Genomic DNA, 17,637 nt, shown 5'->3' with positions numbered 1-17,637 from the left:
TCTGACCCCTCTACATTCCTGATATCCCCCCCAGCACTCTGACCCATCTATACCCCAGATATCCCCCCCCCAATCTATACCCCAGATATCCCCCCCCCCAGCATGGGCTCAAAGACCAGCTGCTTTGTGGAAAGGGCAGGGGCCCCCCATGCAGCTGGGGCCCCTGGGCAGTGCCCAGCTGTGCCCTCTCATTAAGACAGCCCTGAAACCCCCCCCCCCCCGATAGCTTAGCAATTTCAAGAGTGCTGCATCCCTCTGAGAGACTTTTAAAAATGTTTGCTTTTCAGAGTTAGTTAATAAAATGTTTTTGGCCCATTTTGCTTTTCAAAAAGAAGCTGCCTAATACTTATGCACACTACCTTGATATAGGGTGTTGATCTCCTTAGGCCACACTCTCCCTCATTACACAAATACACATCACCTGATATGCTTATATTCAATAAGCATTTCAGTTTATACAGCTTGGAGTTGAACAATATACATCAAAAATATGATTTGGTTAATATACTCACTTGCCCAATAAATGAGCACACAATATATATATATATATATATATATATATATATATATAGTGCATCCGGAAAGTGTTCACAGCGCTTCACTTTTTCCACATTTCGTTATGTTACAGCCTTATTCCAAAATTGATTAAATTAATTATTTTTTTTCAAAATTCTACAAACAAATACCCCATAATGACATTGTGAAAGAAGTTTGTTTGAAATCTTTGCAAAATGATTAAAAATAAAAGACAAAAAAAATCACATGTACATACATTTTCACTGCCTTTGCCATGACACTTAAAATTGAGCTCAGGTGCATCCTGTTGCCACTGGTCATCCTTGAGATGTTTCTACAACTTGATTGGAGTCCACCTGTGGTAAATTCAGTTGATTGGACATGATTTTGAAAGGCACACATCTGCCTATATAAGGTCCCACAGTTAACAATGCACGGCAGAGCACAAACCAAGCCATGAAGTCCAAGGAATTGTCTGTAGACCTCCAAGACAGGATTGTATTGAGGCACAAATTTGGGGAAGGGTACAGAAATATTTCTGCAGCATTGAAGGTCCCAATGAGCACAGTGGCATCCATCATCCGTAAATGGAAGAAGTTTGGAACCACCAGGACTCTTCCTAGACCGGCCTTCCTGACCAAACTGAGCGATCGGGGGAGAAGGACTTTTAGTCAGGAAGGTGACCAAGAACCCAATGGTCACTCTGACAGATCTCCAGCTTTTCTCTGTGGAGAGAGGAGAACCTTCCAGAAGAACAACCATCTCAGCAGCACTCCACCAATCAGGCTTGTATTGTAGAGGGGCCAGACAGAAGTCACATGACAGCACGCCTGGAGTTTGCTAAAAGGCACCTTAAGGCCTCTCAGACCACAAGTAACAAAATTCTCTGGTCTGTTGAAACAAAGGTTGAACACTTTGGCCTAAATGACAAGCATCATGTCTGGAGGTAACCAGACTCCCCTCATCACCTGGGCAATACCATCCCTACAGTAAAGCATGGTGGTGGCAGCATCATGCTGTTGGGGATTTTTTTCAGCGGCAGGAACTAGTCAGGATCGAGGGAAAGATGAATAGAGCAATTTACAGAGACATCCTTAATGAAAACCTGCTCAAGAGCCATCTGGACCTCAGACTGGGGCGAAGGTTCATCTTCCAACAGAACAACGACACTAAGCACACAGCTAAGATGACAAAGGAGTGGCTACAGGACAAACTCTGCGAATGTCCTTGAGTGGCCCAGCCAAGTATTGAGCAAAGGTTGTGAATATTTATGTACATGTGATTTTTTTTATAGTCTTTTTTCATAAATTTGCAAAGATTTCAAATAAACTTCTTTCAAATTGTCATTTATGGGGTACTGTTTTCAGAATTTTGAGGTAAATAATTAATTTAATACATTTTTTAATAAGGCTGTAATATAACAAAATGTGGAAAAAAATAAAGCGCTGTCAATACTTTCCGGATGCACTATATATTGTAATTATATATATATATATATATATATATATATATATATATATATATAGTAGAATCTCTAACCTCTTCCAGTCTAATGCGAACCTTCAAGGCCAAAGATAGCTGACATCCTTCAATATATGGTGGGTTGTGAGGCATGACTTTTACAGTCATTGGGCACCAGACACTTCTTGGATGTAAAAGAGGTTTTATTTCTTTGACAGTCCTTTTTATATTTTGCAAGGGAAAGAGCTTTAGGGCCAGGATATTCTTAAGTAGTTACAATTTCAAATGGCAGACTCCGAGACTTCAATTGGAGGACAGCCGTATAGGGAAAGGCCCCAGCAAGGTGCCACTTCTGCACTTGCAGTATTGCTGTCTCCTATTGCAACAGTACTTATACAGTTCCTAACTCAAAGTAACAGTTCTCTCAGCTGTACTACAACTTCTCCTTGTAGTTATTCAGCCTCTTGAGCTCTTGGTCTCTCACTGGACCCTCTGATTCACTGACTTTGAATTTGTGAGATCCTCAAGGCATTTGCGGTGGTATCTCCCTCAACTGTCACCCTCGCTTCCCTGCTGGGTCCCTAACGTGGCATTTCGGATACCTTCTAGCTTCACCCCTGCTGGCCGGCTCGGTCCCTAGCTTAGCACACAAGACTGGTCTGCAGGCATCACCTCCACTGGTTAGGTCTGTGAATTGATTACCGCCTGAAGTTTCCCGATTCTCCACCGTGCCCATTCGGTAAGAAAACTACTCCGGTAATTGCTTCAGTTACTCACTGTGGTCCCTGGTAAAGGTGATTGGTCCCTTAGTGGTGACAGCTTCCCTTCTACCTACGACCATGACAGGTTCTCCAGCCGGCAGAACTGTCACTTTTAGTTGGGCTGCAAGCCGCAAGTCCCAACCCTGCGCTGCCCTCTTACTTCTGCATAGGCCCTCATACAGCCTGTAAGCCTGATGCCCCTGGTATAGGCCCAATCTCCGTTCTAGCAGCCGGGGGCAGATGACACTGGTCCACCCAGACAGCAGTCTGGGTGGCACACAAGAACCTGGATCACCTGACCTCAGCCGAATATATAGGCTCTCCCAGCAGGCCAAGCGATTCAACAAAATCCCTGCCCATTGGCTGAGATATCCCATATACCCATAACCTGACCTTGAGTTGTCCTTCTTAAAGCGGGGGTTCGCCCTGTTAAAAAAAAAAAAAAAAGTTTTTTTTTATTAGACAATTAAATTCGGCATCGTAGCGCGAGCTACGGTATGCCGGTCTTACATTTTTTATGCCCGTACTCACCGTGCTATCGTTGATTGAAGAATCCGGGGAATGGGCGTTCCTATGGTGAGAGAAGGTGATTGACGGCCGGCCCTGGCACGTCACGCTTCTCCGGAAATAGCCGAAATAGGCTTGGCTATTCACGGCGCCTGCGCATAGCCTGTGCGCAGGCGCTGTGAATAGCCGAGACCTACTCCGGCTGTCTTCGGGGAGCGTGACGTGCCAGAGCCGGCCGTCAATCATCCTCCCTCTCCATAGGCACGCCCATTCCCCGCGGGAGTCGGATTCTTCAATCAACAATAGCACAGTGAGTACGGGGATTAAAAATTTAAGACCGGCATACCGTAGCTCGCGCTACGATGCCGAAAGTAATGGAATAATGGGGTGAAGGAGGGTGAACTACCGCTTTAACCTAATACCTCCAAGTGCCCGGCCACCTGGTGGTAGAAAAGAAAAGTACAACAAGGCCAAACTTAGGAAGAAATCAATGGATCCCTAGTAATTAACTACAGTAGCTACTCCTGACAAAGAATTTGGCGAAGAGATGCCTAACTAAACCCTAGGGCGCTACATCTGATTTAATAATTACTTGGTAATATGTATAGAAACTTAAGTAGCCCTTTTGGTCTTGCATAAGTCTCATAACAGACTTACAGTAAATACTTATCCCACACTTGTTGCCACATGTGAAACTGAAATGATGGCAAGTTTATTTTGTTACAAGGCACAGTTTTAATGACTTATATTATTTATGGCTAGCTCCTTCATTATATACAGCACCATTTATTACAGTAAATGAGAGTACACAGCTGCTGGCACAGCGCAAATTAAACTATTTTATATTCTGGTGTTAATTAGGTAATAAAATAGTCTGCTTTTCAAACTGATGTAATTTAATGATCACTTAAAGAAAGTTAACATTCCTATATCTACATAGGAAAACTAAAATTCAGTGCAGATTATACTTTTAATTTATTTTGTTTGATTATTGCCAAGATGTTTGCGAGCGCGATTAATGCAATTAGGGGCAGAAAACAGGTCATTTGCGCAAACCGCAGAAAGCAATCATTTAACAGTTGTAAGTTGTCTCTATCTTAATATGTTTAGAATATTCATACACAGGGCATCTACAGCCTTACCAGCCTTTTGGAATTTACTGTGCGTGCCTTGGACCCCAGCTGCCAGTAGTAAATGCTTTCCTTGCCTCAGTGCAATGGTAATTAAACTGGTTCTTATTAGCTAAAATGGTTTGATTTCCTGCAAACTTTCTTACTTTATCTGTGCTGTCTGTTGTCTTTTTGTATGTGTTGTGAAAGTGCTGGGCCCTGCTACTGTGGAAAAAGAGCTAAAATGTACACAGGTCTCTCAAGAATGCAGATTGAGGGGCTCCAGACATTTTGGGTTTTATCCTGGTTTTGTAATTCAAGGTCTGATGCTCAAAGGGGGTGGGAAAAAGCCTCCAATCCTGTGTCATGGTCTTTCCGGAGACCAGTAGGCTGAGCGTGCACACATGTTACAATCTAGGACCTGACAGTTGTTTGGAGCCCCACCGTCCCAAGGAGTCTGGGTAGTTGCAAAGGAGCAACCAGAGACAGTACCAGTCAGGTGTAGTTTATGAGGGAAGAGACCAAAGCCCTTAGCTAGAGGGCCAAACCACCAGGGACTTGTGAGTGTGCCGAAACAAGCGTTAAAAGGGGGGTGCTGTAGGGAGGTTTGAGGGACCATATCCAAGGTGTGAGTCTAATGCCCCGTACACACCATCACTTTATGTGATGAAAAAAAATGACGTTTTTAAAAACGTCACTTTAATTGACCGTGTGTGGGGGAAAACGTTGTTTTATGTCTTCTAAAAAACGACCAAAAAAAATTGAAGCATGCTTCAATTTTATGTGTCGTTTTTCAAAACGTCAACTTTTACTTCACAGAAATTGACAGTGTGTAGCAAAAACGTCGTTTAAAACGATGTTTTTTCACCCGCGCATGCCCAGAAGCTACTTATGAAGCGAGCTTCAATGGAAAAACGTGGTGGAACGTAACCTCGCTTTGCTAGAACATTGTGAGAAACACGATGGTGTGTAGGCAACTTCGTCTTTGAAAATTGAAGTTTCAAAAACGTCATTTTTTACTTCACAGAAAATGTTTTTTTTTTTCATCACATAAAGTGATGGTGTGTACGGGGCATAAGGACTGAGAAGTGGTGTTGCGAGAGAAAGCCAGGATGCTGATTATCATTTCCTTTTTTAATTATTGAAGTTATTGTGGAAACCACTGAGCAGGTACATTTTTCTTCTAAGGCCTCGTACAGACGACCAGTTCCAGCGGACAAATCCGGTCGTCTGTACGGCCTAGCGGATATTTATGCAGGGAGATTCGTCCAGCCGATCGATTTCAAGTGGATAGAAATTTCTTATCATGCTAAGAAATCTATCCGCTTGAATCGTGTCCAGCGGATTGATCCAGTTGTCTTTACAGACTCACTGGATCAATCTGTCCGCTCCCATCCCTCGCATGCGTCGTAATGATTAGACGCATGCGTGGAAGTAGTTACCCTCCAGCGTTGCGCACGTCACCGCGTCATCGTCGCGGCGACGGCGCGACACGTCACCGCGGATGTTTTCTGCCCGGATTTTGATCCGATAGTGTGTACAAGCCATCGGATCAAAATCCGGAGGAGGAATATCCGCTGGAAACGGTCCGGCGGACCGTTTCCAGCGCATATCCCCTCGTCTGTACGAGGCCTTAGGAACTTTGTTCTTTCATTTTGAATAAAAGAGAGCCAAAAAGGGATCAAAGTAGACATGTGCAGAAGGAAAAAAAATGTTTTGTTTTTATTTGTTATTTACATAAATGTTTTTATTTAATTTACATAAATTTGTTTCATTCATTAAATTTGTTTTCGGAATTCATTTTGTTTATTCGTTTTCAAATCGATTCAAATTTTTCGAATTCAGATCGATTTGAAAAGTGTCGAGTTTGAATAGTTTTCCAATTTCCAAAGAGAATAAAATAGAATAGAATACAAATTTGAATAGAATAGGAAAGCATATAACAGACAATAAAGGGTGATGAGGGGGCTACTTCTAACAACTCTCAAATAGACATGGAGAGGACACACCAGCCAGCCATAGAAGGTCAGGGTGCCAGAAAACCAACCACTCACGGTGACCCACCCACAGCAGGGCCAGGGTGCCAGCTAGCCAGCCACCCGTGGTGACCCAGCCACAGCAGATCCAGGGTGCCAACCAGCCACCCATGGTGATCTACCCACAGCAGGATGCCAGCCAGCCACAGAGGATGCGGAAGCAAGCCAGCCAGAGGATGCAGGAACAAACTACAGCTACAGTACCCATACTTAAGGTAAGAGGAGCGCTACACAGTGCCAATTTTATTTCTACTTTGTGAGAGATTGGGGCAGGAGTGAGAGTCACAAGTAGGGGGTCCCATGAGGGCCAGAGTGAATGAAGGTGTTCACTGTACACTCTGTTAGAAGGAGGTCCCCTCCAGTGGGTTATGGGTGGGGCCTGACAGGGAGCCCTTTCTTTTTTTTTTTTTCAGGGTCCTGAGTGTTGTCAGTCCGACCCTGGCAGTGAATGACATTTTTCTTGCTAAATCAACAGCCTTGCAGGGGTAAATGTATAAACTCTTCTGCGCTGATCAATATAATAAATAGTGAAAAAATTATATTACAAAACTGTGAACCAAATAATTTATTCTTCTACCAATAAACAGCTGCTATAAATAAATATAAACCCCTAAGTGATATAACAGGGTGCCTGATGCTGGGAGTGAGTAGGAACTGTGTCCTGTTATTTTTGCTGCTTCTGTGAGCTGGGAAGGATTGGCGTGGCTGATGGCCAGTGGCCTCTCTGTATACTGTATCTTTACCAACACATGTATATGCTTGGTTTTAAGTTTATGCTTTAAAAGCTTTTGTAAATACCTTGATTACTTTTGTCAAATACATTTGGATGTTTAAGATACTACAATATGGGAGCCTGTTTTATTGTTATTTTTATACTGGCTATAAAATCTAACCACTGAATATGGAGAGGACAGTAGTGGAGGTGAAGCCTTGAAGTGGACAGTACCTGTTTTGAAGATCTTTGGAATTAATACAAGCTGTGTTTGACTAATCTTGTAGGCATGTGCTTACATACTTACGGTATGTGCTTTTTCCTGTATCAGTGGTGGTCGTCACTTTGGATCAAGCTGTTGCTTACCTCAGGGTAATATATTCCTGCAATCAACTCCATGTTGGTTTTCTGTATGGCAAAGCTATGTTGGCACCTAAGCTTGAGCATGCAATTCCTAGGCTTCAACTTTTTGGGTCTTTGCAAGCTTTGGAAATAGCAGACTTCATACTGTGTGAGCTAGACATTCAGGTAGATGATGTCAAATTCCACACAAACAGCAAAGTTGTTCTGGTCTACATAGGCAATCAGACACGACATTTCTATGTCTACAGTATGTCAGCCAAAACACTGCTGCTGGGGGGCGTGGCCTAGACATGGCTGAGTGAGGACGTGTTTCTGCAGGGCTCCCGGCTCAAGACCCCCCTAAAACAGCAGAAAACCGAATAATTCGGTATGAACTCGCAAAAAAAATACAAGACGAGAGCATCCACTAAAGGGACACCCGCAGCCAAGAAAACGGGAGAGATTCAGCGATACTTCCACCACAAGCAGCAGGAGGCCTCCCCAGGAGCCTGGGCTACAGCATCAAGGAACACACCGCGTGGCGTGGCACAGCTGCCTCACCTCCCGGATACAGAGTCCCATCCGCCCGAGATCCCGGCGCCATCTGTGGATACCTCCTTTGTGCAGGGAGACGTTATTATGGCCCTCCAGCTACCTCAGGAGGTGAGCCTCCCCGAGCAGGACATTAGGGCGCTGCTGCAGGCCCTCCCCACCCGTTCCGACATTGCGGCCCTCCCCACACGCACGGACATCGAATCCCTGATCCTGAGGTTGGAGGAGACTCACCGCAGGGACATACAGGAAGTGCGAGGCGAAATATCCACTATAGCAGAGCGGGTGTCTTCAGGAGAGTCGGTGGTGACATCGCTGGAGGGCCGTGTGCTGGCGCTGGAGCAGTCCCGGGATCAGCATCGTGAGGCGGCTGTGGCACTCCAGCTCCACCTGGAGGACATCGAGGACCGGAGCCGCCTCAATAATCTGCGGCTCTGCGGCATCCCAGAGGACGCGGGGACAGAGGACCTGGAGGAGACGGTGAAGGGCATATTTTGCTCGATACTTGAAGACCCGGAGGCGGACATCCTGCTGGACAGGACACACAGGGCCCTAGGCCCGAGATCAGAAGATCCGAACAGGCCGCAGGACGTGATTTGCCGCCTCCACAGATACACACAAAAGGAGGACATCCTGCGCCGTGCATGGGACTTTGGAGACGTGGAGGCGGCGGGCTCCAGGGTCAAGATCCTTCCGGACCTATCCAGGGCCACTTTGAAGCGGAGAGCCCTTCTACGTCCCCTACTGGAGCTGGCTAAACTCAAGGGCTTTACCTACAGATGGGGCTACCCCTTTGCGGTGACATTCCGCGGGGACGCGGGCGCTTTTACCTTGCAGTCCACCGCCGACCTCCCAGCGCTGTTCCGGTTTATGGAGACGGAGCAGATCCAGGTGCCCGACTGGCTGCAGCTTCTTCCGAGGGTCGTGGGAAGATCAGGACCATCTGCACACCGTGGCCCGGCCCCTCCTCGCCAACAGAGGGGCAGAAGACGCCGCCAGAGGGAAGTGTCGGGGGGAGCACGTGAGTAGGCCATGGGCCGCTTGGTCCCTGGAGTCGTCTTCCCCCCCTCTCCCCCCCCCCCGCTGCTGAGTATACACCCGGATGGCACGGCTCGGGTCCTCTCCCTGTCTTTTATTTTTTTTATATATATTTTTTTTTGTGTGTGTTTTCTGGGGACGGACGCTGTGGCCTGCCGTGACTGCCTGATGCCTCCCCCTTCCTTATGGGGATGCCGGGCTGCCACATGGGAGTATCGTGCCTGTTAGGCCCGACCCACACGCGCTGTTGGGGACCCTTGGATGCCTGTTTGGATCCCCGGCCTCTCTTTACACTTGTCCCCCCCCCTGGGCCGCCGCGGCGTCGCCGTGCTTTGGGGGGAGGTGCCCCACGGACTCTGGATCCAGAGGAACTATCCCTGACTCTGGGGACCTGAGAGATGACGTTTACAGGCCCCCAGGTTGCCGTTATTTTACCCCCCTCCAGGCACTGCACCATGTTACCACCACTGAGAATCTCCCGCTCCCCCTCGGTTTAATCTGGGGGGGGCGGAGATGGAGTTGTACGGAGCCAGACTGAGCCGCACGTGACGCTGGGTGGGATTGCGCTGCTCCGATGAGGTGGGGGGGGTCGGGATATGACCCGACTATTTCACGGGAGTCCTGAGACATGTACTGGGAGCGGGCGCCCGACATGAGGGGGATACGCAGAGGACGCGTCCAGGGAACTACACCGCCTACACTGATGTATATCATGAATATACTATGTTTGCACTTTTAGGCCTGCTTGTTTTCTAGTTTATGACCAGGTTTTATGTTTTTGCATTTTGTCTGCTCCAGTTTAATGAGATGTATGCTGTTTGCTACAATACCATGTTTGCTTTCAGATTGTTCTGCCGTTTTGTGATGATTTCTATTAATATATGCCGGGGGCGAAGGAGCCGGGGCCCTGCTCGCTGGCTCTGTCTCGCCACCACCCCACATAGGACCGCGCTCGGTACCCAGGGTTCTCCTGGAGAGCGTTCTAGCCGATTAGGCTTCTTTAGGTTCCCCTCAGCTGCCCGCTCTGGTGGTAGCTTCCTAACTTCATACTCACCTCTCGAGTGGGACATTTCCGTCCCGCTCTCAGCTATTCTCTGACTTCTCCCCCCCCTCCCCCCTCTTACATACCCCCCGGAGGATTCTCCCCCCTCCTTCTCATCCACGACCATGGACGAATTACAGGTGATGTCTCTTAACGCCAAGGGGCTAAACACACCTGAAAAACGTCGGGTGCTCCTCCATGACATGCGCCGCATGAGAGCAGACATCGTACTCTTACAGAAGACCCACTTTAGAGACGGCTCCCTCCCAGTGCTTAGAAACCGTTTCTACCCCCAGGCCTACCATTCTACGTACACAGAGGCCAAGTCTAGAGGGGTGTCGATTCTTATATCGGCTAGAGTCCCGTGGACGTGTATTGACGTACGTACGGACCCGCAGGGTCGTTTCCTATTTCTAAAGGGTAAGATAGGCGAGCTGAAAATAACCATTGGGAATCTCTATGCCCCAAATGAACGCCAAGACGTGTTTATTAAACGCCAAGTAGAGAAGCTCATGAAGTACAGAGAGGGACAGATGATTGTGGGCGGGGATTTTAATATACCATTGACACCGTCGGAAGATACCTCCTCGGGCACGTCGTCCGTCCCTCGAGACGCGCGCAAGCGGATAGCAGCGGCCCTCCACTCAGCACAATTGGTTGACGCGTGGCGCCTATTTCACCCGGGGGAAAGGGATTACACTTTCCACTCGAAACCACATCAAACGTACTCTCGCATTGACTATTTCCTTATCCCCCATGAACACCTGCATGCGATCAGAGAGGTTACCATAGGGTCAATAACGTGGTTGGACCACGCCCCGATAGGCCTGAGATACGTTATTTCAGACATCCACGGAACACAGAGACCGCCATGGAGATTAAATGAGAGTCTCCTCCAGGACCCAGAGGTTTTGGCGGACGTGGTGAAAGAGATTGGCCACTATTTTGATTCCAACGGTATACCGGGGAGTGACGCGGGGGTAGTGTGGGAGGCCCACAAGGCGGTGATTAGGGGCGTTTTAATTAGACACGGGGCCCGTCTGAAACGACAGCGGATGGCACAGCTGAACCAGTTACTACGAGACCTGCAGGGCCTAGAGTCTAGCCACAAACAGTCACCCACCAGACAACTGGGAGCCGAACTGGACAGCGTTCGCACAAAAATTACAGATCTCTTGTCCTATAAGGCCAAAGCGGCGCTTCAGATTTGCAGACGGAAAATCTATGAATCCGGGGACAAATGCGGGAAACTCCTGGCCCAAACTTTACGCTCACAGAGACTTTTATCCTACATCCCATACATTGCGACCACCAACGGACAGAAGGCGACCCTGCCCCGACACATCACAGAGGAATTTAGAGTCTTCTACAATTCCCTCTACAATTTACACACGACTCCTCACTCCCGGACAACGACTGTAGAGTATATAGCTAATAGAGAGTTGCTGGAAGGCCCCATTACTCTATTAGAGTTGCAGATGGCACTTAAAACTACCAAAACTACCAAACCGGGTAAAGCCCTGTCAGGGCACAGACCTTTCACGGTCACATTCCCCAGCTGGTTCTGGGTAGAATCGAACCTGGGACTTCTTCATTTTCAGGTCCGGCTCTTTGTCTCTGAGCCACTGCTCAGTTCTATTCTGTGTGCTGTCCATTGGAGCCTGGTTCTGAAACCTGTACTTCTGTGGACCAATCAGTGGCCAGTGCGGCCTATTTAAGCCAGCCCCTTCCCCTTTGCTAATTGCTGGTTCGTTGTCAGCTTTACCTTGTTTGAAACACCTTGAAGAAACCTGAACCTTTACCTGTTTGACCCGGATCTGGACTTGACTACTCTTTTGCCTTCTCCTGCACTTGACCCCTGGATTGTTTATTGGACCTGCTGCCGTCTCCACTCCCTTTGACCATTGGCTTACTGACTTGGACTCTCTGCCTTCCGGAACCCCTGACCATTTGGCTTGCTTCTTGGATCTCCTGTTGTCCTGACCTGAACGGGCTCTCAGCCTTCTGGACTTTGTTTTTGCACCTGCATCTCTGCTATATCTACCACAGCTCCCCTGGTGTCTTCGCATCACATCTCCAGTGATTCTCGTCTTACCATCTTCCGCTGCTGGTAGCCGGTGCCTCTTTGTGCCCCTCCTCGCTGTTACCACCTCCAGGGGGTGAGGTGCACAGAGTCGCAAAGGTAGCCGCCCTCGGCATCTCGGCCTCGGTGAGTACTTACCTTAACGTTCCTGACAAGCCCCAGGACCAGATGGCCTCACGGTCATGTACTACAAAACTCTACTCCCCTCCCTAGGCCAACATATGGTAAAATTGTACAACAACCTTAGTGAGGGAGCAACGTTACACAGGGACACCCTAAAAGCGCATATTTCAGTTATACACAAAGACGGTAAGGACCCGACACAATGTGGGAGCTACCGCCCGATCTCCCTTCTAAATACGGACCTCAAACTCTTCACTAAGCTCATCGCCAGTAGACTTCAGGGACACTTGACACACCTCATCCACTTGGACCAGGTGGGCTTTGTGCCAACTAGAGAGGCTAGAGACAATACGATCAAGGTCTTGAACCTCCTGCACATAGCGAACACCACCAAGTCACCAAGCATATTCCTGGGGACGGACGCAGAGAAGGCGTTCGACAGGGTCAGCTGGGATTTCATGTTCGCAACGCTTGATCATATAGGGTTGGGGGCTAAAATGATGAACTGGATAACAGCGATGTACTCATCACCGACGGCCAGGGTCAGGGCGAACGGCGTCCTCTCTGACACCTTTCCAATAACGAACGGCACGAGACAGGGGTGCCCATTGTCGCCCCTGCTGTTCGCACTGTCCCTGGAACCCTTTTTATGCCACGTTAGACAGAATCCCGGAATTACGGGCATGGAAGTAAAGGGCGTGCAATACAAGGTCTCGGCTTACGCGGACGATCTGATGTTTTCCCTGTCGGACCCGGCCGTCTCCCTGCCCAACCTAATGAAGGAGTTTGAGATATACGGGAAGATTTCCAATTTAAAAATTAATCTCAATAAGTCGGAGGCAATGGGAGTGGGGATTCCCCAACCCTTGCTCGCAGACTTTAGAACACGATTCCATCTTAAATGGTCAGAGACGGCGTTGAAATACCTAGGTACCCTCATCCCGACGTCCATTTCACGCCTTTTTAAGCTTAATTTTCCTCCCCTCCTTAGGACTGTGCAGTCGCTCCTCGACCAATGGACCGGTGGGCTCTATTCCTGGTTCGGGCGCTGTAGCATCCTTAAGATGACGATCCTACCCAAGTTCCTGTATCTATTACAGGCCATCCCGATTCACATCCCGGTGAGCTACTTTAGGCAAATACAAACCGCCTTCACAAAGTTCCTTTGGGCAGGGAAAAAACCCCGCATTCATAAGAAGATACTTATAATGCCGAAAATATCCGGGGGGATGGTGATGCCCGATGTCCAAACCTATTACCACGCGGTACACCTCAGCAGGCTCCTTGACTGGTGTCGACACACAGAAACCAAACTATGGCCACACCTGGAACAAGCCCAGACCATGGTGCCCCTTTTCAGGGCCCCATGGTGCCAGACGGCCCTGCCCCCTGGCCTCAGAACACACCCGCTGATTGGTAACACAATCAAGACTTGCGCGCGCTCGATGGAAGCCTTTTCTCTCTCGCCCCGTAGCTCGACGCTGAGACCCATCATAGGGGACCCCGGGTTCGAACCGGGCCTGACAGACAGGCCCTTTTTGGCTTTGAGGGAGGCGGGCATATATCAGGCCTCGCACTTTGGAGGCGGGGGGAGGTGGCGAACGGTGGCGGAGCTGTCGGATCCGGGTGGCTTATTCCGCCTGGATTTTATGAGAGCATCGCAGATTGGGCACTTCCTCACTAGCTTGTCTCCGCCTGGAGACGCAGACGCGACCTTAACGGAGTTTGAGGGGCTCTGCACAGAGACGGGCGTGCTGCCACACACGCTCTCTTTAACTTACAACATGCTTATCACGCCGCCTGGGAGCTACCGACCCCCTTTCCTCCATAAGTGGGAGGAAGACCTGAACTGCAGCTTCACAGTCACACAAAAACAGAACATACTTGAGTTCGCGCACAAGTCCTCCCTCTGCACCAAATCTCAGGAAACAAACTATAAGCTCCTCACGAGATGGTACAGAACGCCAGATCTATTGCACAAGTTCTATCCGGCAACGTCAGACCTGTGCTGGCGTTGTCAAGAGGAGAGGGGTACCCTCTTACATGTCTTCTGGTCCTGCCCCCGACTTCGGAGCTTCTGGGGGGAGGTGCACAGGATCACACAACAGTTCACAGACCGCCCAGTCCCGTACAGCCCGGCCTACTTCCTTCTGCACGCAACTGACATACCAGCACGCATTTATAAGGCCTCAGTGGTACGGCATTTGCTGAATGCGGCAAAGGCCTGCATTCCCATATTGTGGAAGACGCCACACCCGCCTACAGTTGCCACATGGCTTAAAAGAGTGGACGAGGTGGGCAGATTAGAGGACTTGGTCCTGACCAGCCAGGACAGACAGGAAAAACACAAAATGACTTGGCAACTCTGGAACCACTTTAAGTATTCCGATGAAGGCTTACAGTTGAGGGGAGAGGCTGAGCCAGTTACACCCCCGCCTCCCTCCTAGACCCCCGCTGACTGCCCCTCTATGGGCTCTCTGGTGGAGAAGAGGAGATTACCCTAGCTAAGAACGTGAGGACAGTGCCCCTTCCCTCTCTGGTGGGAGACCGGTCCCGGGTCTGTGAGCCCTCCCTCCCTTCCTCTCCCTCCCTGTGCTTGCCTCCCCCTTTTTCTTTATTTCCCTCTCTGTGTCTGGGCGATCTCGCCCACTCTCTTCTACTCTACTCATCCTTTCTAACCTGCCTTTCTTTCCTTTTTAACACCTTTTAGACGAAAAAGGAAAAAGAAGTGGCTGGCCCCAGCGGGTTGCGGTATAATTCCTTAATATACGGGGGTTCCCGTCATTGCTGCTGCACCATTCCTACAGGAGAACCCTTCCTGAGTATAAGTTGTGTTGCAATGCTATGGATATGTATGCTGTGAAATTATATGTATTTGCTGCGGCCCATCCGGGCCAGTTTCTTTGATATAAATAAAAAAAAAATAAAACACTGCTGCTCCTGGCTGGACACACTGACCCTGATTTTGTTTTCCTGCCTGTAAAGGCCCCAGCCACTAAAATATTTTAAAAGTCCATATGTGCATAGACACATAGGATAACATGGAGTGGCATTTGGAATCAGTAAAAAAACAAAAACACCTCTGTGCATGAGGCCTAAAGATCACAAGGCACTGAGATGCTACTGTACACTTGCATCTGGGGAGGTGTAAAGCTGATTAGTGTTTTTACAGCCCCTCAACCACTTCCCTTTAACCACCCTGTTTTAAATGGAGCAGAGGCCATGCTGCAAGCATGTCTTTTTTAACACACATGTACACACATTTCCAGCTGGAGACAGCAGCCAGGAGTGTGTGCATACTTGTAAAGGCAGCTGAGCAGGTCTGAAACCGCCTGATCACTTCCACAATCATTGCACCATATGTCCCCACCCCACAACTTTTGAGGCAGGGTCAGAGGTGGGGCCAGGAGTGGGGTTGAGAGCGAGATCAAAGAGGGCCCCATCAGGTAGGCTGTATGGGACCCCATGATTTCCTGGCTGCCCATAGATCAGAATGGGCTTTGTCCATGTCCACTCCGCAGAAACTGAAAGGATATGGATGTGTCATCAGCTTGCTCCGCTCTGATTAACTGGGGATCTGTGAGCTGACCCCTGCTGATCGGCACAGAATCTGTCCCATGTGAAAGGGGCCTAATTGTTTTTATTATGTTGCCACCTTTTGACTATTTTTATATTGCATTTCATTTTCTGTATTCCCTTCCCCTTCTTTTGAGGTAATTTCCTTTTTGTGAATTGCTTTAATCTTTCCTCCCTTACAGGACACACATTTTACTTAGGAAAGCCAACACTTTTTTTGATCGACTTAAACATTTCTATTAGGGTTGCACTGATACCACTTTTTTAACACTGAGTACGAGTACCGATACTTTTTTGCAAGTACTCCCTGTTACCAATTACCAATACTTATCGCATAGGTAGGGGGGTGGTTTGGGAGGGGGGGTTGCTAGGGAGTTGGGCGAGGCTGGGTTGAGGGCGGGGTGAGGCAGGGTAATAGAGGGTGGGGTGAAATAGGGATTGTGGGGTGGGAGAGTTGAGAAGAAAAAGGCTGTGATCGCTGGGTGGAGAGGATGGGGATGGAAGGGTCATTGGGAGACATGGGGGCAGAGGTGACAGCTGGTGGGGGAAGGAGGAGGCAACACTCGGTGGGCAGGAGGACACAACACAGGGAGGGCGCAGTGCAGGGCGTTAGGAGGGCGCCATACAGGGCATTAGGTACAGACTAGTCTGTACACTGACACCATACTGTACATTATATACAGACTGGTGTATGTATAACATATAACATATACAGTACAGTGTCAGGATACAGATGTATATACTGTATGGTGCCAGTGTAAAAGACCAGTTTGTACCATGCTGACACTGTACTGTACATACTACACTAACCTGTTTGCAGGACTTGCTCCCCTCAATACCCATCCACTCTCTGTCATTGGATAGCAGCCAGACAGCCAGCCAGCCAGCCATCCAGTCTAGCAGCCAGCTCTTTCTGTCTCTGTGCAGAAACAGAAAGGGAGGAGCCATGACATCACCCACCCTCTTCTTGTTTACAGAGGCAGGAGAGGATCACATCAGTGCTGCATAATGAAAAAAGACAGCGGGGAGCTGTTGCCAGCTGTCAGACTGTTCCCGCTGTGCTGAGGATTTTCCTGCCCCTTGCCTTGGTGCCGTAAGGTGCCTACTGCTCCGAACCCCACTGCCAGAGGGAGGAGGTGGCGTCCCACCCGCAGCTAAAAATTATTTTCAGTATCAGTATTAGAGCATTTTGGCAAGTACTGATACTTGTGAAAATGCCTAGTATTTGCACCGATACCAGTATTAGTATCAGTTTATCACTATATCAAGTCTACAGCATCCCATTTTATTGCCTCAGTGTTCTACAGAAAATAAAGAGATTTGTGGATTACAAGGGTTTGGTGAGTTCAGCTATCAGACAAAGATTATCTGCAGTGAGTGCCTCTGTTTTATTCAGGCCAGGCATAGAGGTCTCAGTAAGGGATAGTCAATATTACAACAATTGGAGTCAAAATAGTTGCTAGTTATAGTTAAAGTAGAAATATAGCCAAAACTTTTTTTTTTCATTTTGGATAGAGCATCTGTGTGGATATTTTCCTTCACTTCCTGTTCCATAGCCAAACAGAAAGTGAGAGGAAATCCCTTAGGCTGCATTCACACTGTAACGCCGCGTACGCGGCATATTTTGCCGCGATTTGTTTAACTTTTTTTTTTTTTCACAAATTATTTCCATTGCTGTCTATGCCGAACGCCGAAAGCCACCTGAAAAAAAGGGTCCGGGACTTGTTTTCAGGCGGCAGGCGTACGGCGTGAGATGTGAACCATCTCATAGACAGCAAT

General features: G+C 48.4%; 1 protein-coding gene across 5 annotated transcripts in view; it reads right to left on the bottom strand.

Moving 5' to 3' along the window:
• The window catches only part of PDE1B (phosphodiesterase 1B), a 471,712-nt gene that overhangs the window by 64,772 nt on the left and 389,303 nt on the right, over window positions 1-17,637 (bottom strand). The window lies entirely within an intron of this gene.

This window comes from Rana temporaria, chromosome 2, assembly GCF_905171775.1.
Source record: "Rana temporaria chromosome 2, aRanTem1.1, whole genome shotgun sequence".
Taxonomy (NCBI): domain Eukaryota; kingdom Metazoa; phylum Chordata; class Amphibia; order Anura; family Ranidae; genus Rana; species Rana temporaria.
This window is presented reverse-complemented; position numbering and strand designations above follow the sequence as displayed.